The following is a 25,482-nucleotide window of genomic DNA, read 5'->3' as shown; positions in this document are numbered from 1 at the left end:
ATATACATGTTTAATTTGGCAATTTTTTTTTCATTTCTGTGTATATATATATATAAAATATTATACATCAACAATACAGGGAATAACTAAACAATATTAGTTTGCTATTTTTCATAAATCACTATTTTCTAAATACATTTGTTTACGTGATATACAACTACATTTCATTGCATACTGTTATCCTTCTTTTTTTCAATTTAATGAATTCTTATACTTGCCAAAAATGGAATAGTTACATAATATACAGTACCACAGTAGATGCAGTTACAGAGACACACATTCCTAGTACTGCATATAAAAATAGGTGGGCTTTGAATTCCTTGCTGAATTGTAATTTTATACCCTCCGTCCTCTCTATATGTGCTTTATTATTTTGGCGCCTTGAACCATATTATTTTATGTATGTATGTTTGGGTTCAAGATAGATAGATAGATAGATAGATAGATAGATAGATAGATAGATAGATAGATAGATAGTACACATTGCATATATAAATCCATACACAAGAATAGATATATCTTCAGTGGAAATGCCCGCTCTTCCCAAGGAAGGGACGCGGCACCCTGAATACGTGCGCCCCTTACAAAGTACGCTGAGAACAGGTGCCCCCTCTTCCTTCTCAAGAAAGCGGTTATGTGACGCTGGACAAGAGGAAGCCGCGAAATCCGCTGTTCAACCCGTTAGTGCCCTCCACTAGCAGTGTCCAGCAAGCGCACTGAATAACGCCTCTAACAGGTGCGATCCCGGCTGGAGAGACTGACCACTTACCTTTTTTCTTCACTGACAGATTCCCAAGGCACACGAGGAGGGGAGCCCGACGGCGCGGGCGGTTAGGGGTGCGAGCTAGACTGGGCGACCCTGCGTTTATCAGCTCAGACTATTGTTCCATTCCTTAGGCGGATCTCCTGTCTAGATGGCAGCTGGTCAGTCCAGGTACGGAGGGCATTTTCAACGCCCCATGTCTAAGCGCACCAGCGGAACACGAGTTGCTCTGCTTTTGGACTCCATTAATCAATGAAAGCGTTCGTGCTGTCCACCAGCATCCTCAAAGCTTGGAAACTTGCACGGCTTACAGCTTTTTACCAATTCCTCGCGGCGTCAACGAAATAGAACCAAGGACCCCTGTTTTAGGTCCGTTCCGGGAAGATCCACTGTCATTGAAGAAGACCCACTCACTATGGCTCTCGGTGGCCACGCTTCTGTCCTCTGCGCGCGCAACCCGTTCCGGCGCTATACAGCGCGTGCCCCTTCCTTTAGCGCGCACACCAGTCCGCGCCCGACAACGCGATGGCAGGTAGGTACTCGCTCACGCGCCTCCCGCGCGCGCACCACACTTTAAAGCGTTTTCTTTCGCGGTTGGTTTACGTCGCTTTCACAGGCATCTCAAACACATTCATTTCTCTGTATGTATAAACGAAGGTCGCACCATTAGGTTACAACACGAAGCGACATAAAGCGTGGTCCCAATACATTTATTGTGTATTTATGTTTCTTCTGCTCTTGTAGCGCGCTTTTGTTAATGTCATTGCCATATGCATGGGACGTGCGGGCAATATATGTGTTGTATTATTGAAATGTATATGTTATTCCACTCTAGGCAGCTTGCAGGAGGATTCATCAGATTATCGTGTAGCTATAGTAGATATTTTTGTTGTGTATACGTAAAATATGAGACAGCAACATGGTATAAAATACTCTATGTTTGTTAGGACAACGCATTTGGGAGGGACTTGAAAGTTGTGCATTTTATATACTTTATGTGTTCATTGTCTATGATTGTTATATAAAAAAAACTGAAATACAAAATACATTCAGTATTTTTTCTGTCATTTTATAGTGATGTATCAGTATATTATTTGCCCGACAGTGTAAAATAAATATGAGTGCATATCTGATACATGTTGGTGGGTGGTGAGGAAGGCTCAGTGCTGGTGGGTGGTGGTGAGAAAGGCAGAGTGCTAGTGGGCAGAGCTGTGGAAGGCCAAGCATGTTTGCCTAATATTTGCATGTACAGTATGCTTATCCAATAGTGGTTATATATTTATGACTATGCCAGACTACTGATGTGTTTTGTAAAATGCATCCTTCATATGTGCAATTTGAAGCTGTGACACATAAGATCTGGGTTTCTATTATACATAGAGTTGGTTTTTGCAATATACTGAATATGATGTGCTCAAAATGTGTATTTATCCTTCCATTTTTCTATACCCACTTTCTCCTAGGGTCACAGAAGCATATTTATATGTAAAAAAATGCAAGGCATAAAGGATCGATTTAAACAAACACCTATCATTGGTCAGCTTTAAGTCATTTTATCAATTTAATAGCAGTCTGTCTTTAGGATCTATAAGTAAACATGAAAAAGGCTGCATGAACACAAGAAGAGGAGCAGATGACAAACTGCTTTAATCAATAACCGTATCAAAGTCTACAAGTAGTGAGTTGTTTGTTTTGCCACTATGCCACATGTAATATGGATGTATGCATTCATGTTAACACAATTTGTTTAAATATTTATATGCAAAACGTATATTTAATGGTTATATACTCTGAAATACCTGATTATGAGATTAGTGTGTTTTATTTATTAAACCGTGTACAAAATGTGTTCTGTCTACATGTACTGTATCTATCTGTTTGCCAACTCACTTATCCAGGTCAGGATTACCGGAGGCTGGTAACTATTCCGGCAGCACTGAGAGCAAAGCAGAAGCTACTTCTGGAAAGGCACTAGTCTATCACAGGGCAGACTCAGTCACACGACCAGTTCAAAACTGCTAGTTAACACAGTCCAAACATCTTTGGGATGTGGGTGGAAAACACGGGCAGTGTCTGAAATGGAATTAGAACCCTGGATTTTAGAGTTGTGATGCAATGTTGTGTAATGTAATAAATAGAATACAAATACAGTTACATTCAATTTATATTAATTTTTAAATATACTGAACAGAAACTATTTTTTATCCTTACCCATTAATTTTATTTTCTTTTACTTTTCTTTTTGTCCTTGCCTACAGGAAGCTTGCTCTTATTACTCACTATTTTATTCTGGTAAACTAGAAAGAATTTCAAATAGTACTATTACTGACCTGTTAGTACTGTAAAATGTGGGAGACTACCATTATATTTCACAAGAACCGGTCATACTGCCTTCAGTTAAAATGACCTGCCTACTTCTTAACCGTATGATATCTACTTAAACTACTAAATATACAGAGTTGTAGTTTGCAGGAAAGAAATGGAGTCTAGGTAGACAGAAACATAACAAAAGCGTACGCAGCAGTTTTCTGATACCTGTTCCTTGAGTGCATTAAACGTCCTTATTGGCGGAGCCCCAACAAGTAGGTCTTCAGCTTTAGAAGACACTAAGCAGATTCTGAGACAACACATATTATGATTGCTCAGCAGGGAAAATGATGTAATTTAACTTTCATTCTAATGTTTCACCATTTTTTTTTTCTTTTTCAGATGCATGTTGTCCCTGTCTAATATACAGTAGCTGTATTACAATTCTCTCTCGCCTCCCTCAGCAAATTTTGAGATTTCAGCACTGGGCTTGAGCAATACACCCCCCTCCAGACCGACAAATGCTCAATCCATCTGTGATCTCCGCTTCACCCTGTGACACTGCGGTTTATGTGTCAGATCCGTCAAAGTTGCTGCAATAGATTTAATGTTTCTGATAAAAAATGAATTGACCAATCTTGAATTTCACAATGTAATTCTTTCATGATTTTACAGTCTACTGGCAACATTGTATGCCAAAAATGTAGTATCTCTTGCTCATAGTATGCATTTCTTTGTGTCATTTATTATGTTTTATCATTTGTGTCACAAAAGCCATATACACCCTCATAAGATTATAGCTTTGGTGATGTGACAGCTAAATCAGGATAAGACAGTGATAGGTAATAATGTACATATTTTCTGTTTTCAGACTTAAGTAAGCACATTCCAAACCTATACAAAGGTAATTTGCCATAATCTGACATTTGCTAAAGTCATTCTGATTATCTCATTATCCAACCCGCTATATCCTAACTATAGGGTCACGGGGTTCTGCTGGAGCCAATCCCAGCCAACACAGGGTGCAAGGCAGGAAACAAACCCCGGGCAGGGTGCCAGCCCACCGCAGGTTATTCTGAGTATCCAAAAGTCAATTCAGCTGCCCTTTAGGATTTCCTTAATGTTTTTTCTGACTGCATATCATAGCAAAAACCATGGTGTTAGTAGACGTGTGGTATTTTATTGTTGAAAGGTACAGATCAGGAAAGAATATAAAATAACATTTTACATAAAATAAATCATGAAATACTGTGAAGAATACCACCGGGGAAAAATTATTCTCTATATTCTCAGCAAATCTGAGCTGCGAGCTGATGGTGGATGGAAGTCATTTCTCACAAAAAAAAAACACCCACGCCTGTATCATCTAGCAGTCAATGTGGTCTAGTGTCTAAGCCATTGGACTTTAAACCCCAGGGGTGATGGCTTAATTTTCAGTCTTTAGCAAGTCATGTAAGCTGTCTATCTTCTTATTGTGAAAAATATATAAAAACAATTGTACTGTGTCTCAAATTGCAAAGCTCCTTAGGATACATTTCACTATACAAAGTTGACCTGACCTTTCCTGGAATCACCTCCAAGATTGTGTGTTTAAAATTATGGATTCAGACCACAGATAGATTAAAAAAGTAGCAAGCTAGACATAGAGTAGGTAAGGGAACAAAATTTCACAGATTATGTATTACAGTATTCATGAATTTATCTCAGCTTGGTGGATGTCTAACAGAAATGGCCATACATCACATCCATGGATATTTTTAATTACTTTCTCTTGTCCTTTGCAGTCTGTTTTACTCAGAATAAGAAACTGAAAGAACAGTTCAGTATTTTAGTATCTTTACAGTAGTATGTTAACTTAAGTTCTTTTCCATAAACATACTGGACGACTGGATGCTTGTATGGAAATGGTGGGCTGTTGCTATACTACTGCTCAAGGGAAACAGCTTCTGTTTCTGGATGGCAATGCCATTCACCTTCAATTTTGTTTTCACAACGCACATGCACACAATTTGATTATAACTATCCATTAATTTTCTATCCCAAAGCCAAAGTAACCCTAAAGTTACATTTGACTACCTTTGTTGACTTATGCTCATTTAACATTACTGAACAAGAAGGACAAAAATTATGTCCTGATTTTAATCTTGGAAGTCAAGTAATTTTCCATTTTAGTTGGCAGAGTTTGTAAAATGTTGCTATATATTTTTTTAAATGTATCAATTTTACTGTTGCCACATCAGCAGCCTCTGAGGGTCTATAATAAAAGGGTGGTTTCTTGTTCATTTTAAATAGTGTTTCCCTATAGCATTTGGACCTTGTTTCAACAATTCACCCACTGGGCTATACAAAATTTCTTCTTTTATAATTTTTTATTACACTTCTAATTCAGGTATACCTTCCACATTCTTGGCTGACTCTTCTAAACAAGTCTATGTCCTTTGGGTGCCTTAATTTCATTTTGATTGAGTTGTCACTTCAGTAAAAGAAATGTAATTATGAGCCCTGTTCCTTCCAAGGTGTACACAGTTTCAATTAAAGTAATTGCACATCAGTTAAGATCTACATTTGTAAATTTGCTCAAATGCTCATATTTTGTTGGTATTCAAATGCATCTCCCAATATTTCAGAAAATATAGGTGTACCTACTCAGTTCCCTGTATGTATTATTTTACTAATGAACTCCAACATTGAGTTCACCCCTATAGAAAGCATTTCATTTCCTTTTGATAAACTTACCCTAGGGTCATTACAGAACTGTTAATGTTAGTGGAAATCCCTATAACTATCATTTTATTCAGATTAGTACATTATTTACTGATATTCAAGGTTACTTATATGTTGGCATATTTGTGACTGTGTTGTTGTCCTCCCTTCGGTTGTGGATTACCTCAAAATTGTACTGTGATGTAATACTTCTCTGTTTAGATGAGTAATTATTTGTCCAAAGATGGACTGATCAACCTGATCTTATTTTTCATTTTCATAGTTGCATGTTTATTACTCGCTTTTGTAATAAATTTCATCAGGATGGCATTTGCCAATGGTGCTATTACAGTAGATCAGGGGTTCTCAACATCGGTCCTGGGGACCCCCTGTGGCTGTAGGTTTTTGTTCCAACCAGATTCCTAATCACTGACAACACCTGATAGCACTGATCTCATTTAATTAGCTGGTATTTTTTTTTCTTTTATTCGACATTCAAAAAAGCATAGCGGCATGATTTTTACATTTATAAGACATTTATAAATATTTCTGCCTTTGCTATAGATTTAAATGCTTAACTCTCTTTTGTTGATTTAATTTTACTTTGCCCTTTATCTGTGCAGTTTTTCCCCTTTCATTGTATCTTAATAATGACAACTTAAAACGAGCAGAGCAGAGACCCAGGCAAACAACACTGAACAATCAAAGGCTGCAGCTACTTTAGAGTCAGACACACTAATTAGTACATAATGGATTAATTAAACAATTAGAACACCTAGAAAAGTAGAATGAAAATCAAGATAAAAATACTGTTAAAAAGAAAAAAATACATTATTCCTATATAACTGCTTGGTACATTTTAAGATTTTTTTGGTTTTTTTAGCAAACTTAGTTTTCTAATTAATATATTGTTCCTTAAACACAGAACTTGGGAAATATCAGCTCACTTAATTAGCCCAGGAGTTCAATTAAAAACAGAAGCTGGTTGGAACAAAAACCTACAGTGACAGGGGGTCCCCAGGACCGACATTGAGAACCACTGCAGTAGATAATATATTAACATATATATATTTTAACATGGCGGGAGGATACAACTGGAGTATCAATGCACTGAATTAATTTTCTAAGACAAAATAAGTTATTCCTAATCCAACGAAAATGCCACATTCCAGCTTTTTCATATCTTTTATGCATTTTGTTTACAAATCATAGAGTACATAACTATTCACAGTGCCCCAAGCCCTGTTGCTGCTTTTTATGTCTTTCAATTGTTTTTAGATTTGCCTCATCTTCCAAGGATGTTGTGCAGCTGAGGGAGCATGTCTCTGTGATTCCTGAAGAAATCAATTTGTTTTCACTCGTTGTTTTGCTTGAACTTGTTTCCTCAGTCAGAGCCATGGTTCCCTCTGCTGATTGATAAAATGCCTGTAAGAACTGTTAGAATAAAGTTTACATTTTTTACATCAACACACAGATATTCAGTTGCTGTTTATACCCACACTTTTTGTATTTTGATGCATTACAGACATTAGATTTGCATATATTATTTTCTCATCCTACAAAATGTACTTTATGGATTGTTGCACCATCCTTATAGAAGAAAGGCAAAATATTAAAAGTGTGTTTAAATGACCTATACCAAAAATATTAAGTGCAAGTTAGTGGTACAGCCCTGAGTTTGGTACTTGTTAAGGTTATTCCAGTATTTTACATGTATGTTTTTATGAATATCTATGTATGATATTTCAGCAACCCCCAGGTACCAGCATCATATGCATTGTAAGATTTAGGGACATACTGAGCAGCGTCTACTTAGTTAGTATGTGTGAAGCAGCACCTGAAATATGCCAAGTTAGATTATAGTGAATTTGCTGTGGTGAGGTTCTAAAGGCTTGTCCATTTTACTTCGTATTTCCTCATTTGGCTGACATCTTTATCCACGGCAACTTAAAACATTTATGATACAACTGGTTACATTTTTTTTGGTTTTCCAATTGGAGTACAGGTAGGACAAGCGACTTGCTCAGGGTCACACAGTGTCAGTAACAGGATTTGAACCCACAAGCTCAGGGCTTGAAGTCCAATGCCTTAAACACTTCCCCACACTGCTAGTTTTGGGTGCCTGTAAAAATGCATTATGATAAATAGTCTCACATTGTGTGTAAATAAAGAAAAAAAATTGGACACCTATAACATGGTTTATTCACAGAAAAGAATCGTGGGCAAATAGTTTGTATGTGTGTGTACAGTATGTCGCAGTGGTGTCTTGAGTCTGTGACTTCTTTTTCCTGCAGTTTGCACTGGCCATTTCTATCTCTTTCTTTCTCCTAGCAGTTCTAATCCCACTGCAGTCAAATGATAAGAGGAGTATGGGAAATAAAGAACAATCTGGAGTGAAAGAGCTTTGCAGTGTGCCCTGTGCAGTCAAAGCCGTCAGGTAAACTCTTCCCCTTGTTTTTGTCTAGTGTTTTATGGCCTTCTGTTTGCCTTTTTGGATTCTGTTTTGGTCTAATGTTACTGGAAAGTTTACCTGTGCTGTGTTGTGTCCTTTTGTGCTATTTGACCTTGGCCAGTTTTTATTATAATTTATTTATTGTTTTATATTTGGCTGATGTCTATAACCAGAACAACTTTAAAGGTCAGGACATGTTGCAGTAGTTGCAGATTTATTTACTGATGGAGCATAAGCAGGTTAAGTGACACAATCAGGAACATGCAGTGTCATAGACATGACCAAACTGCACAGACAGTCTTAGGGTTTAACGACCAGTGCCTCAACAACTACATCATACTCTTTATTGGAATTCAGACTTTATTAAATATTTTGTAAATGTTATCTTTCCTGGCAATGACCCTAAAGTTCTTTTTTCTTGTACAGGTCTGCATTTTCACCTAGGTTTGTGTAGCCATCTGTATGTGGTGGGACACATTTCTTCTTTACATGGCTCAAGATAAAGTACCTTTGAAGCTGATGTTAGGAGTTTGTGCTCTAAAGGTGTGACTGACTTTCCATTGAACAAACACTTTTTATCAAAAACACATCCTATGGTTCATATTTAGACTAATTGGAATTCTATTTGGGTGGCACGGTGGGGCAGTGGGTAGCACTGCTGCCACACAGTTAGGAGACCCACGTTCACTTCCCGGGTCCTCCCTGTGTGGAGTTTGCATGTTCTCCCCGTGTCTGCGTGGGTTTCCTCCGGGTACTCTGGTTTCCTCCCACAGTCCACATGCAGGTTAGGTGCATTGGCGATTCTAAATTGTACTTGGTGTGTGGGTGTGCGTGTGCGCCCTGTGGTGGGCTGACACCCTGCCTGGGATTTCTTTCCTGCCTTGCGCCCTGTGTTGGCTGGGATTGGCTCCAGCAGACCCCCGTGACCCTGTAGTTAGGATATATTCCTCATGAAAGATTGTGTACAGACACTGCATAACATGAATACATACTATATTCTTAGTTGTTTGATTTCAGTGTTTTGATGGTGAATTCCAAGACCTTCAGGTGGTTCTTGAAGTATGAGTATGGTCTTCCCAGCCGAAAGATCACATAAGACAAAAGCATTTAGTATTGGGTAGAATGGTAGTGCATTGCCACACTGCTGCCTTATAGCTTTAAAAAAAGAGTTAAAATCCTGATTTTGTGATAGGGCACAAAAATTGGCAGTCATTTTACATGAAAAAGGTAAATGTCTATTTCTGCTTTTCTCATAAAAAATGTGGCTTTGTTGCCTTGTTTGGTAAGGTGCAGTACATCTGTTACTCAAGCAGTGGATGATACAGTAGTTTTCGATCTTTCAGACCATTGTGATGTTGTAATATAAATTGAATGCCTTGTGACATTCTAAGCAGAGTACACCTATCCAACTAAATTTTACTTGGACATTTGGTCTCTTTATGGAAGACAGTCTCTCAATATTTATTTGAATTAGCTTATTCCTTTATTCACTGCTTTCTTAAGATTGATGATAGGGCTTGTAACTCTAGGCTGTCTGAGTGCAAAGTAACATCCCTTTCTTTCTTATTCAATGCCCGTGGGAAGGTTCTCTGCCAGTGTAATCATTTAACAAAATATGTATCAATAATTTACAATAAAGCATAAGTCACTTTACTACAGGCTAGAAAAATAAATTGACTGGTAATTTTACAGAGCTTCTATGTTTATCTGGTCATGCTGCTTGTGTTTCCTTGTTAAAGCACATTGCCTAAATTTGCATTTAAATCACTGTATTAGACAATCGTGTGTTTGATGCAAAAAGGCAAATCAAACCTCTGATGGCATCCTTAAAGGTAGAAATGCAGCAAAGGTGTTGCCAACAGAAAACAAATTCTTGGTTTCAGTACATGTTTTACTTTATAGTGGGTTTGTTTTGTAGTTATATCCTTAAATACAGTATAATATTTCATTCACCATAATTAAGTAAGTGAACCATGATCCTCATGTAAATCACTCAGCACTAGACCGTCTTATATTATTATACAGTATTATTGTATACAGTTGTGAACTTATCGCAAACTTAGGATGTTGCAGAATGCATAAGATAAGAAGGCCTAGGTCACCTAATCTGTGACTTTCCAGTTTGTAAATGACAGTGGGCACCCACAGGTTTAGTTTCTTCTAGAAAGCTGTTAGTTGTTTTCATCCCCTATGTTGTCAGCTGCCAGTATCTCTTCTTATGTTAACAGACATTTATATTGGCATGATATTAATTTCTGTTTTTTATTTGCTTATTATGGCATTTTGTGTTTAAGTTGCACATTTTGCTAGGTTTAGTACTTTACTGTTGTACTATTATAGTGGTAAATATATGTACGTGCTCTGAGGTTAGTGTGCTTATGATAGGCTTTGTGAAGAATGTTATACAATAATTAATTGAATATAATGGAAGTAGCCTACTAATTTAAGGAGTTAAGTTATATACATTTTTTAGAGAGAGAAAATTAGTAAAAAAAAAAAAACACAGCTACACAACACTTTAATGTAGGTGCCTAAGAAAAGTATTCACCCTTTTGGAAGTTTTCACGTTATTGTTATACAACAGTGAATCTCAGCAAATTCAATGTGTCTTTTTTTGGCTTTGATCAACAGAAAAAGACTCTTTAATGTCAAAGTGAAAGCAGACCTTTGCAAAGTGGTTTAAATTAATTACAAATATTGAAAGAAAAAAAATGAGTAGATGCACTATTGAGAATGTGTGGACAGGACTCTGTCAGCTTTGCATATCTTCTTTGCGAAGCTACTCAAGCTCTTTCAGAATGCATTGGGATTATGAGTGAACATCCATTTTCAAGTCCAGCCACAATTTCACAATTTGATTGATATCTGAACTCTGATTTAGCCACTCCAGGATATTAACATGGTTGTTTCTAAGCCATTCCTGTGTAGCTTTGCTTTGCTAGTCTTACAGGACTTCTTTATTTTTTGCTGCCTTCATTTTACCTCCCATCTTCAAAAGCCTTCCTGGAGCTGCTGCAGAGGAGCATCCCCACAGCATTATTTGGCCACCACAAAGCTACTCCTCTTCTTGCAATTTTTATACATTTACCCATTACCTGACTTGTGCTTTTCAATCACCTTTTCACAGAGTTGCTTGGTATGCTCTTTTATCTTTGCTGTTTAGGGTAGGCCTGGCCTGGTTCCAGTCCAGACTACTCTCTGTATGGCTATGAGTTATCCTTATGTCCACATAGATTTCCTTTCACAGTCCAAAGACATGCAGGTTAGGTGGACAGATGGTAAATTGGCAGTGGTGTGCATGTGTGTTCACAATGTGTTGGACTGGGACCCTGCAAAGGGATTGCTCCTGCCTTGTACCTAACGCTTGCTAGGATAGGCTCCAGCTTTCCCATAACCCTGTTTTGGATAAGCAAGTGTAATGGATGGATGGATGGATGGATGTGTAGATTAAGCTATTATATTGACTCACCACAAGTTGGACCTTCCACATACAGGGGCAATTGTACTACAATCAATTGAAACCACAGAAAGGTGACCTCCATTGAACTAGCGATGGAACTTCTAAAGGCAATTGGCTGAACCTGTGATGATTTAGGTGGGTCATATTATAGGTGGTGAATACTTATGTGAGAAATTATGTTTTTTCTATTTGTAATTAATCTAGCTCACATTACAATGATCCATTTTCACTTTGACAGTAAAGAGTGTTTTTCTGTTCATCAGTACTAAAAAAAAGCCACATTAAATCCACTGTGATTCAGTGTTTCATAAATGTGAACACTTCAAAAAGAGTGAATACATTTTACAGGTACTGTAAGTTTCTAAAAAAATGGTTATGTAATATTTTTTGTTTATGTATTATTTTACCAAATGAACAGACAAAATGTGTATCAACTGCCTTACAGATGCAGTGTTATTGACTACAACTTTTAGAAGTATTACCAAATAGAATTGTTTTTGAAAGATTCCATGGACTAAGCGAAAACATGAATGTGAGTGTGTACATAAGTGTACCTGTGATGAACTGCCAGTCCCCTCCAAGTTTGGCTCCTGCTCCTTGCGGCCAGTGCTCTCAGAATTGTCTCTGGTTTCTTGAGACCTTAAAATATAAAATAGGTTTCAGTAGGAATTAGGATTCAGTAAATTCATGATTGGCATGTATGCTTGTAGTAGTCAAAGCAAAAAAGGTATTCCTAAACCTGTTATGGTTGCCCTGTTATGCAATTTTTAAATTAATCCACACACAGAGATTTGCATTTGTTATTTATACAGTTGCTTTTAATACTGTATAAGGATGCCAAATATCTTCAATTTCCAAAAATGCTAATAGAATAACAGATTAAAAATTATACCAATTAGCTGTGCTTGATACTGAGTATTGCAATAAAGCATTCTTAAAATGTAATACTAGTTGAAGCTACAGCTATAGATCAGTGTTCTTCAAAATCATCAATTAATTTTATATAGTGTCATACACATCAAACAATACCCAAATATTTGTTTGTTTGTTTTTGTGGACAAACAAAGTTACAGTGTAGTATAATACTAAGAAACTCATTAGTACCTTGAAATTATAACTGTTTGCACCCATCCATTGATTTTTTTTTAAACTTGCTATTTACATTGCAGGATTTTATTGAACCTGAGTCTGTTCCAGGAGCATCAAATGCAAGACAGCAGTCAACTCTGAACCTTATAGAGGAGGACAATCCATCACGGATTGCAAACACACTCACACAGATTAATTCAGAGTCACCAAGTAATCTAAACTGTGAATCTTTGGGATGTGAGAGGAAAATAAACTACACAGATAACACCTAGGAGATGAGGACAAAATGCGAGCAAACAGAATCCAAACAGCTAGACACTGGATTAGGAATTACACCCAGAACTACTGAGCTGTGAGGCAGCATTGCTCACCACTGCCCGGGGCCATCCAAAAGTAGATACAAGAATGTTGTAATGAAAGAACTTTGGGACATTTGTGAATGTCCTGACATCATGAAGAGAGGACAATGTACTGTGGAAACACAAAAAATGAAGCAAGTGAACTGTAGCATGGTAAATACAATGCTATCAATCTGGGAGAGTTTAAGCAGGAAGTATAGTTGTAGAAAGCAAGAGAGAAGAGTTGGCATTCATTATCTCTTACAGTTGATGCCTCCATACTGCAGTAGTTCACCAGAGCAGAAGCCACAAAAGTTAAGTGAGTGCAAATTATTGCTGGTGTTTCTCTAAATTTCAGTTTGTTACAATAACATTTTCTTAGTTAGCATTACTTTATTTTTAGCACTTCAAAGGTAATGCTGCACTAACCTTGAATTTAATTTGATGAATCTCCGTAGAACACAGAATAATTTTCACCTCCGTTTTAGTATATGTGTGAGAAAAGGTAGGTTTTCAGTTGTACTTCCGGATTTAGCTAAACATCCAGGTAACTGTACACAAGTGAATGATATCAAATGAATTAGTCAATTTCAGTGCAGTTCTGCTTAATACTTTGTTTATTTTATTCATTGTATATCATAACTAAAGCTGAATACATGAAACAAGATAAGGAAAACAATTACATCAGTACATTGAATTTAATCGATAGGGCTATTTATAAAATAAATCTGATGCTTACCATTCATGAGATTCAAGTCAAGCAATTTTTGATAAACAGTAGACCTGATATATTGCAAGAAATACTTAAATCTCTTGTCTGCAATATAAAGAAGAAAGAAAAGTAGATAGGTCACCCATAAGCAAAGAGATTGATATAACTCAGGGATAGACGATGTTATTTAGAGAATAAGGTAACATCAGTCATTTTTTCTATACTGTACATTTCCTGAACTCATTTAAATCAATTCAGGTTAAGATAACAGATTCTATTAAAAATTATAGTAGCTTCTAATCTTGGCAGGAATGAAAAGAGAGTGATCATGATTTACTGACCTCATTGTCAAAAAAAAGAGCATTCTCCTTTTTAGATTTTTTCATATTTTACCATGTGTGAAATTTTGATGTATTTAAATAGCCTTCTTTCTCATTTGTGGACACTTAAGCTTTCCTTTTTCTCTTTGATAACCTTCTTAATGAGTTTTCTCCTCGCCTGGTCATCATTTATGGAGGGAAGTCTTGATCTATGGGTGTCTTGGTGGTGCCATTTTTTTTGTTTCTTAATAATGGCCTTCACATTGTTCCATGATGTTGAATGTGCTGCTTCAGAATCCTTTTCTATCCCTCTCCTAATTTGCAATTAAGATCCCATATATTGTTTATTAGCTCCTCATTACCCATGGTTATCATTGCAATAAGAAACCTAAAAACATTCAGGGAATCATACAGGAGCAGCGGATTTAATGAAGGGCAAGTCAATATCAACTTGAACCAATGTTAGAAGGCAAAATGTTTTGGTGCCTGATCTGGAATATGGTTAAATCTGAACACACCTACAAACCTATTAAAGAGGGTTTTACATTTCACATTTTTATTTAATTTCCTAAAAAGTATCCATTATTTTAAATATTGTTTGTTACAGGAGTTTATTGAAGGTGAAAAAGATCTTACATGATGTAGGTTCCTGTTAATGAGCATCTGTGGACTATGTAACTACATCAACTAAAAACAACACTAAACATACAAGAAAACACAAGGGCACTTATCTTGTGCCTCTCTCAACCAGTTTCTTGCTGGTTCTTCGTAAAATAATGAAATCTTTCTCATTGGTCACAATTCAATTTTTGGTTACTACATAATTTTGTTTCATGTTTTGTTAAATGACTTACAAGGGACCCAAGCATAGAAACATTTACAAAACCTCAGAGTACAACAGTTTAGAGGTGTTTTTGTTGTTCTCTCAGCATTACTCACCTTTTTGACATTACATTGTGTGTGTCTGTGAGACTAGCAGCATTAGAGCTGCCGCTTTTTACTTTTCCTTAGTCTAATAATCTTTATTGAACATAGTGGTGTGAACCTCGAGCCATATCTTGCTTACTAGTTTAGTCTAATCGGTGTCTGGTAGAACCCAAGAGTGTTTAGATCTGGATATACAGAGTGACTCTTGTCAGATGTAAGATTTGGACCTTGATGTGCAATTTAGTTGTACCAAAGATTTGAAGAAAGATAATTCCAATCCTCTTCCCTCATTACTTAGGGACTGTCTGTACAGATGGCAGTTAAAGTCTGTTCTATAGGCCTCGGCACAATGAATAGAGTGTTCTGTTAATGCTAGAAACCCCAAAGCGTGCGAAAATTTTCATTCTCCATTGTCACACGCGTGTGAGTAGGAGTCAACTAAAGGGCCTGAATAATGGCAATTCCATGTCCAACCAGGGGGCGGCAGGGTGCACCAACTGTCCCTCTCAATCCCTTGCAGACCATTCTCGGGAAATACCACAGGGTTCCGGTGCCTCCAGTGACATCACTTCCTGTTCTGGTGTCTCTGACGACGTCACTTCCGGTCCCGGCACCTCAAGACTCTGTCTTGTAAACATCTCTTGAAAAATACCTTTTTGCAGCCAGGATATATTATACAGGTGGCTGCGCCAAACCTTTATAATGTCTTTTCGTCATTCTTGTTACTCCATGAAAAGCCTACTTTCCCCAAACATATGCAAAGAAAATCGTTTGTCCTTATCAGCACAGCAGCTGCCTGCCAATAACTGACTTTGTTTTGCAATTGTGTCAATTAACAGCACAGAACTTGCACTGGCCCTTCCCCATTCAGCCAGCCATTTGTTCCTCCTGACACTTTTCCACTGTCTGTTTAGCACCACCAGCTTGAATCCTCTCACTTACAGCTGAGAGTCTGCATTGAACATTTTATATGGCAAAGACTTGTAAGGAGATATATTAGTAATGATATATCATCATTTGAAATGCATACATTTCATGTGTGTTTCATGTCTACAATGATCAGTGTAAATGTGCGATGAAACAAGAAATGTTAGGTCTTGTAGACACAAAGTAAATGTTTGTGTTTATTATATCAATTATAACAGCTTGAATGTGAGTTTTTACTTTTTTGATAATCACGTTTCTGTGACGTCAACCGGCACACAAACCTAAATTGCCGTTTAGCATTAACTTTCGCAACTAACAACCATATACAGACTGTTACACAACAAAAATGTATTTATTATATCCAATATGATTGCTTACATGTGAAACACACACATACATGAAAACATCTTTATTTGGAAAAGATATTTGGCATTTCAGCAACATCATAAGAACAATTTTTTTATTCACTTTTAATTTTGAATAAAAGTGCACTTGTTTTGTCATTTTGTGAAGGTGTTTATTTTATATTCCATGTCTTAATTTGAAAATGATATTTGTACTTCACATTCACAGTAACAAAACAATTTGGCGTCTATCCAAGAACAAAATCAAATGAAAAGAAATCATTCAAATGATATGTCACTGTGAGTGTGTAAAGACTGTGAAGTTCAAATGTCAGTCGGTACAAAATAAAGACATTTGCAGTCATGTGTGTGTTTGCATGTTTCATTTTCAAATGAGTGTATTTGATATAATAAAAATATGCATTTCACCTTAGTCTGTAACAGATATACAGTATTATAATAGGAGCCCACGCTGCCCCACTTTTCTGGATGGGGAAGGTTGCTTGTAACAGTGTCACTCCCTGTACTTTCTTGCAACACTCCCAGTGTCTTCCTGCTCTTCAGCCTTTCAGCAGTCTGGAGGAGGCACAAGGGTGTATATATGGTTGATTGACATAGAATCTTATGAAGGACTATATTCTGGTAACCATTCTGGTTGCTTTTTTCCTTTAACAGCTGTAGTCAAAGATTCATACAAAAATGTAGTTTTAAGCTTTATAGCTCAGTGTCCTACAAATAATTTGTCTTAAGTTTCCAATTAAACAAAATGAAAAGGAGTATTTTATTAGTCTTGTTTATCATGGCTTCTGAGAGTGGTGACATATTACATGTTGGTTAGACATACAAGTAACAATTTCACTTTGCTCCATACATGTAATATATACTAGTACTACTACCTTTGTCCTTTGAGCAATTTGCCTTTCATGTTTCTTCAGTAGATTTCGCTCATCTCAAAACCCATTTGCAATTTAGCCCAGTTCATAAGCTTGTGAATCCATTTTGTTCATGTTCACTTTTGGAGCTTTGCTCTTAGCTCTCAATTTCACCTTTTCAAATATTTTTCCGAGTTCCTTGTGCTGTGTTTTTTTTCTTAACTCTGCTTTGCCTAACTCTCTTGTTTCTTTAATGTTTGTTTATCTTTCATTCATTTCAACTTACTTTCCAAATTCTCATATTCTGATTATGCCACAACTGTCCATCACTGTCCACCATATTTTTATGTAAGTCCAAACACTCAAGTGGCACAGGAGCTAAAGCCTAATAGATGATATTAAGTAAATGTCTTGAAGTTCCTTTCAGGGTTTGAAAGGCTTGTAAAGTCACAGTGGAAGTCTAAACAGAAGTAGAAAGGTCCCAGGATATTTAGAAGGAAGCCTTGCTCTAATCTGAAATACACTATGGTCTTTTGAGAAAATTCATATGGGAAAATGACAATGTTCCAAAACTTCCAAAATAAAAGAAGCCGAATTTCCTCTCCTAATTCAACCAAGGATGTGAGACAGGATGTCTGAGTAATTTTGCAAATATTGAAGTGTCTAAATGTGCAAGCCATTACAGACTATTCCAAAAGATTAATTTCCACCAAAGGTGCCCTGTCAAATCCTGACTGATGGAGAGGGCGGTGTTTACTTGCAGAAGCACTTATTTTGTATTTGCTTAATTATAAACTGGCATATAAACAGCTGCATGATGGATGCTAAGTATATGAAACCATAACTGCAGTACTTCACATAATTTTATTCTCCCTATTCTAATAAGTAGAGTTACAGGAAGGCCACACAAGAGCTACTTGACTTATTCTAGGGCTTTGAACTAGGACAAAAGATTTTAAGAGCTGGCTCTTTTTATTCTAAGCAAATTAAATCTAAGAGAAGAAACATGCCTAGGAAGTGTTTAAAATGGCAATGGGTACAACTACTAACAGCTTATTTTATAACATGTTGTTCAACAGTGGTGGCACAGTTGTAGCACTGCTGCTTTGGAGTAAGGAGTCCAGTGTTCATGTCCTGGGTCCTTCCTGTATGAAATTTGCTTGTCCTCCTCATGTCTGTGTGGGTTTCCTCCAGGTGGTTCCAATGTCCAAAGACATGCAGGTTGGGTAGATCGGTAACACTAAATTGGCATGTCTGGTGTGTGTGTTGACCCCACAATGGACTGGTGCCCTGTCCAGCATATGTCTCCTGCCTTGTGCCCTATGCTACCTGGGATAAACTCCAGCTCCCCCCGCAGTCATGTTCTGGATTGTTGGTGAGAAAATAACATGACATCTTTTCAACAATGACACAAAGGCATAAATGAAAAATGAGCAAGATTAAAATTTGCTCATCCATCCATCCATTATCCAACCTGCTATATCCTGACTACAGGGTCACAGGGGTCTGCTAGAGCCAATCCCAGCCAACACAGGGTGCAAGGCAGGAAACAAACCCTGCTAGATGTTAGAAAATATTTCTACACAAAAACTGTAAAAACATTGAACAGGTTACCAAGAAATGTAGTTGAATGTAGCACACAGGGGTAATACTTAACTTGGTGGAAGTTAAGTAGAAACTGGCATGCCGTTTACATTTGCAGAAGGTGGGCACCTCTGTCAGAGAGGATATTCTTATTTGGTCTTTCTGGTTGTTACTGGTTATCTGTTTACATTTCTCTGCTTTAATAATATTTGGTCAAAAAATAAAAAAGAAAGTTGGCATGCCATTTTGGCCTGAATACCCTATTTTGTCTAAACGTATATTCTGATACTTAAAATCAGAAAAATTGTGTTTTTTGTAATTTGATGGCAAAATCAAATCAAAATCGAGTCTGATAAAGTCCAGTCAAGCGTCACTCTAGATCCTCCAGGTGAGGCCCTCTGAATCAGATACTCTTTCAGTAAGTCTTCTATATGAAGTGACATTAAGCACTTTAAAGCTTATGAATCAGTTCTTGTGTAGATTTTCTGAAGTATTCTCCTCTTTATGTCTTGCACAGATCTCTGTCAGCCATAGAGTCAACTCAACAGTCTGCTGCATCTTTCATAGCAATCACTATCATGAGGAACTCTAGATAAGATTGAGAATTTGGTGATCAACTGGAAAGCCACTGATTGGTGTACCTGGTGGGGTCACAAAGAAAACCCCTTAAGAATAAATCTAAAAGAAATAGCTGATTAGAATAGGAATGAAAATTATACTTAAATGGAACAAAAGAAGAATCTTAAATATGCCTTACAAAAAGTGACAATGTGCAACCCATTGTCAAGAAAGCTGATTAAAATTCAAAATCTTCCAGGCGTGCCATAATTCTCGGAAGGCTCATGTGTAACTGGGAAGAACAACTTGCCTTAATCCATAAAATCCCTTTTGCAGACATCAGGGGGAAAAAAATAAAGCATGAAAGAAGTAGCTTCCTAAAATAAAGACAGTTCCCTGGGCCACCTGGGGGCACCACAGCATTCAATAGTAATTGCTCTGGGATTTTGAAGGTCTTGCATGACCTTTAATTTACATAAAACTTTAGTCAGACGTGACACCACATTTTTGGATTAAAAGCAGCAAACACTTGCCTGAATATTCTCTATGATTGACTTGTGCAAATCTGCAGAAAGATAAAGCACAGAGCCAAAAATAGAGAATATTGCGCTGCTGCCGGCAGTCAATCTCATTATGCTAATGAGCTGCAGACAAAAGAGGTGTTAATATAATAAGAAAATCATGGGCTATACATACAGAAGTGAGGGAAGAGCAACTAAAACCCAGCAACAACGGGGCACAGGGCTCTTGAGGCAAAGGAGTGGAACTGCGGGTTCAACCCTCAGCTGCAACTCATTGTGGTCAACTTGTATTTTTTCATTTTTAATGTTTGCAACAGGATTTTTGATATTTAAATTTTCTTTTATTAAGCTGAGAAACAAATATATCGCTATTAAATTAAAGGGGGTATTTGACAACAATACATAAAAACATAATACAGTATGTGCAGTGCAGAAAAACATACCGAGCACGATACATCATAGAAAATAATACAACAGTGTGCAGAATGCAGTGCAGTTGTGGCACTCCTCTTGAAGTAGTGGTATTGTCATGTGTGCGGAGTACAGTGAAATTCTTACTTACATGTCTGGTCAGCATGTGGCCTTGGCATTTTTGGTTCAAGTTGGCTTGCTGAGATCTGTAACCAAACAATGTTTGGAGTCTCTGCCAGTCGACAGTTCCTAGTCAACTAGTAAACAATGGAGTGGCATTATCCTAGTATTGGCACAGAGGTCTCTGTCTTGGCTGACATTCTTGGCTAGGCTGTTGTAATGAGGAGCAAAATTTGTTCATGTTCTTAGAGAACATTGACAACATTGATCACAAAACACCTACTTTCACAAGTATTTTTCCTGGTTGAATGAACTACAAATTTCAAAAGGTTAAATTCAACATATTACTATTTATTCCTTTGGAATTGAGGGCACATTCCCATCTGGAGATGTAATCGTGCAACCTGGAAATATAATCTGTCAAATCTGCCTTCCTTGTCAACAGGAAATTATGCATTATGATGTAACTGCAATGTCTATCCTTGAGAAGTAGGCCACTTAAGTCTTGCTTCCATTTGACAGTTTTACCACAATGAAAATCTAGAGTTGAGGTCTAAGATGCAAAAGTATTTAGTCATAACTGATAATAACTATGAACTGCAATAAATTTTATGGGTACTTGGCAAAAGATAATTGAAAAAAGAAATAAAATAAGCAACAAGCATTAAAACAATCACTATGGATTGGAATTGGTACTGTATGACCTTAAATGAATGCAATCTGGGATAAGAATATCATGTAAAATGTTTTGGATAGGTATCTTCTATTAAAGGTACTATATGATAGATAGATAGATAGATAGATAGATAGATAGATAGATAGATAGATACAGTGGTGTGAAAAACTATTTGCCCCCTTCCTGATTTCTTATTCTTTTGCATGTTTGTCACACAAAATGTTTCTGATCATCAAACACATTTAACCATTAGTCAAATATAACACAAGTAAACACAAAATGCAGTTTTTAAATGATGGTTTTTATTATTTAGGGAGAAACCTACATGGCCCTGTGTGAAAAAGTAATTGCCCCTTGTTAAAAATAACCTAACTGTGGTGTATCACACCTGAGTTCAATTTCCGTAGCCACCCCCAGGCCTGATTACTCCCACACCTGTTTCAATCAAGAAATCACTTAAATAGGAGCTGCCTGACACAGAGAAGTAGACCAAAAGCACCTCAAAAGCTAGACATCATGCCAAGATCCAAAGAAATTCAGGAACAAATGAGAACAGAAGTAATTGAGATCTATCAGTCTGGTAAAGGTTATAAAGCCATTTGTAAAGCTTTGGGACTCCAGCGAACCACAGTGAGAGCCATTATCCACAAATGGCAAAAACATGGAACAGTGGTGAACCTTCCCAGGAGTCGCCGGCCGACCAAAATTACCCCAGGAGCGCAGAGACGACTCATCCGAGAGGTCACAAAAGACCCCAGGACAACGTCTAAAGAACTGCAGGCCTCACTTGCCTCAATTAAGGTCAGTGTTCACGACTCCACCATAAGAAAGAGACTGGGCAAAAACGGCCTGCATGTCAGATTTCCAAGATGCAAACCACTGTTAAGCAAAAAGAACATTAGGGCTCGTCTCAATTTTGCTAAAAAAACATCTCAATGATTGCCAAGACTTTGGGGAAAATACCTTGTGGACTGATGAGACAAAAGTTGAACTTTTTGGAAGGCAAATGTCCCGTTACATCTGGCATAAAAGGAACACAGCATTTCAAAAAAAGAACATCATACCAACAGTAAAATATGGTGGTGGTAGTGTGATGGTCTGGGGTTGTTTTGCTGCTTCAGGACCTGGAAGGCTTGCTGTGATAGATGGAACCATGAATTCTGCTGTCTACCAAAAAATCCTGAAGGAGAATGTCCAGCCATCTGTTTGTCAACTCAAGCTGAAGCGATCTTGGGTGCTGCAACAGGACAATGACCCAAAACACACCAGCAAATCTACCTCTGAATGGCTGAAGAAAAACAAAATGAAGACTTTGGAGTGGCCTAGTCAGTCCTGACCTGAATCCAATTGAGATGCTATGGCATGACCTTAAAAAGGCGGTTCATGCTAGAAAACCCTCAAATAAAGCTGAATTACAACAATTCTGCAAAGATGAGTGGGCCAAAATTCCTCCAGAGCAAGTTATCGCAAACGCTTGATTGCAGTTATTGCTGCTAAGGGTGGCCCAACCAGTTATTAGGTTCAGTGGGCAATTACTTTTCACTCAGGGCCATGTAGGTTTGGATTTTTTTTTCTCCCTAAATAGTAAAAACCATCATTTAAAAACTGCATTTTGTGTTTACTTGTGTTATATTTGACTAATGGTTAAATGTGTTTGACGATCAGAAACATTTTGTGTGACAAACATGCAAAAGAATAAGAAATCAGGAAGGGGGCAAATAGTTTTACACACCACTGTAGATAGATAGATAGATAGATAGATAGATAGATAGATAGATAGATAGATAGATAGATAGATAGATAGATAGATTATAATAATGAATGGAATTTATTTGATATTTATTCAAATGGAATTGTGATCTTTTGACCCAGTTAATGCACATCCCTAAAGAAGCACAATACAATACAAGCAATACATTTTCATGACCAAATTAAACTGAAATTATAAAACCATAAAATACACATCAGAGGACCTCACTCAAACATAGCTAGTCATTACACAATAGGCCAATAAATACTAAGTAGAGCGATCAATAAACTGACAGAACATATGCCTTTGCCATTCGGTCATACTATAAGAAAATTTATTATCATAACATAAGCAGTTATTAATTTTTGATAACATGATTTTAATGAGGATAGCCAATGCAGAAAGATCATCACTTAAGGCCATGATTATTCAGAACCAAAGAAACCTGATTTTACTTTTATCTACATTGTCTTTTTTCAGTGATCCTAGATATACAGAGATTAAAAATGGATCATACAGTATCACGATGTGAAGTATCTATAAAATCAAGATCATGTTAAAAAAAGACAGCACAAGTGCTAGGTAGACCACATTCGATCTGTTTGTTTCTATTGGTCATATGTTCTCATTAACGTCACAACTACTACTGTATCTCAGAGGGGCCATCTGGACTTGTGGACAGTTATCATAAACTTTTCACTTCTGTGTAAAAAATAACACTTACACTGGATTAAGGAAACAAAAGAATGGCAGAAGTCATTTTATAATCATTCATGTCTTGGTTGCAAACCTCTGAATAATTAGACAGGAGTGATAGGAAGCACTCGTATTCCATTTGATGATAAAGCAGACATGTCTGACCTCTGTTCACCAGTGTCAACCTTGTGAGTTTGGTGACTCCGTGGACAAGCTCAGTGGACACTTGTTTGAAAAGGGCACTGTACATCTGCCCACAGTAACATTTCTGTTCTCGTTCTCAGGCAAGAGGAAGTGCCACCCCAGCCACTTGATATCACTTCTGCTCCTTCCTGAATAAGCTCCTTCTAGACCTTCATTTATACAACACCCCGACACAGGAAGGTCAGTGGAAAATGTCCAAGGATGCATAGTTGTCATGATCCGAGGCTAACTTTAGAAACAGAAGGTATTATTTTTCCTTTTTTTATTTTTACAAAGCCTTTAATTTTTTGTTTCAAATCTTTGCTGAATTAAATAGGTTATCCCATCTGGGACCCCAACACTTTTTTTTACGTTTCTCTCTACTTTATTAGCATCAGCCATGAGGTTCTTCCCTTGAAAGAGTCTGTAGCAAAAGTTTGTAGCAGAATTCATTCCCATAAACTTGTACATGGAGTAAAATGTAAGCTCCTGCCACCTATAGTCAGAAAGAAATTAATAAATTAATAAAACATGTTTTAAAATATCCCACCAATATGCAGGTGTTTTCTTTGCTGTAAGAAAAGGGCCTAACTGTACATATATTAGTCTTGTGTCACATCTTCACGCTTTTGCTTTTTCTTTCTAAGGAGACCTTGTAATGTTGTTTCATTCAGAATTTGTCTCTATTAAGTATCCCAGCCATAGTGGCCATAATTCTTAATATGTTGTGCTCCTCAGTGACTACTGAGTGGACTTCATGCAGTCTCAATGAATTGCTGGCAATGTTCTCTATTTGCATAATTGATCTACTCAGCATTGCCTGGAGTCGCTGCCAATCCAGTCTCACAATTGACGACATCATTCAAATTACATCTGCAATATTAGCCCTTTGTATTTGCCTCTGAGCTACTCCACCACCTCACAGTATCTCTTAACTGCAATGTTCTGTGTGCTGCTCAGTTTTTCAATTGTCCTTGCTTGTCTTACTTCACCCTTTCTTGCACACACTAATTCCTCTTTTGTACAAGACCAATTGCAAACTGAGCAATACTCCAGAAGATGTCTACATTTATGCACACTATTTGTATCACCAGATATTTCCTGTGGGTTTAAGTTAATCCACTGATTTGTGTAAGTTTTAAAGAGTAGAGTTTACTGTCCAGCAAATATGCCCCTAGCTTTATTTATTCTGTGGCAGAGTAGGATAGCACTGTGCTCAATAGGTTAGTGATGTAGACCAGATCAACCCCAGTTTGTCATGAAATTGAGTCTTCACAAAGTAAGACAAGGAACAGGCCAGGAACTTAACAAACCTGCCCAGAAGATGTGACCCGACATTTGCGCGATAGACATATAAGCGGCGACAAAATAGCGTAGATTAAAACGCGGCGTCAAAATCGCGCAGACAAAATCGCGCCGACAAAATCATGCCGACAAAATCGCGAAAGTTTCATTAAATATGAATTACTAGTTTAAAGCATATATAATAATGTTTATTTTAGAAGTCAATATTATGAGACACGGCATGCAGATAGTCCTTAAGATCACGCCCTGCATACGTAGGAAGAATTGCAGCAAGACGTCTTGATAGTTGAGCGTATTTAGACTTGCTGGCTGCCTGACTGCTGGCTGGTAATTCCGCTTTGTATATAACGCGTTATGCCAACCCTCGACTGAGTTACTTCTTCGCGGCATGCCATCATGATGTTATAACAGTTATAACCTAGCACATAATGTGTACATAATGTGCACGTACGCGTCCCACTCTC

At 37.3% G+C, this 25,482-nt stretch overlaps 1 protein-coding gene and 1 long non-coding RNA gene across 2 annotated transcripts in view; one reads left to right on the top strand and one right to left on the bottom strand.

The window, feature by feature from the left end:
• Positions 1-1,248, bottom strand: part of caln1 (calneuron 1) — a 323,053-nt gene extending 321,805 nt beyond the window's left edge. Inside the window, exon 1 of the mRNA XM_039756994.1 lies at positions 770-1,248. The gene's annotated coding sequence lies outside the window, so the exon portion shown is untranslated. The remainder of the gene's footprint in view (positions 1-769) is intronic.
• Positions 1,239-25,122, top strand: LOC120531518. Its single transcript, XR_005634116.1, has 3 exons — positions 1,239-1,295; positions 8,105-8,210; positions 23,815-25,122. It is a non-coding gene; the product is annotated as an uncharacterized LOC120531518 (long non-coding RNA).
• Positions 25,123-25,482: the final 360 nt, after the last annotated feature.

The sequence above is a fragment of the Polypterus senegalus genome, chromosome 6 (assembly GCF_016835505.1).
Source record: "Polypterus senegalus isolate Bchr_013 chromosome 6, ASM1683550v1, whole genome shotgun sequence".
Classification (NCBI taxonomy): Eukaryota; Metazoa; Chordata; class Cladistia; order Polypteriformes; family Polypteridae; genus Polypterus; species Polypterus senegalus.
The sequence above is the reverse complement of the archived record's forward strand: the minus strand, read 5'-3'. Positions and strand labels throughout refer to the sequence as shown.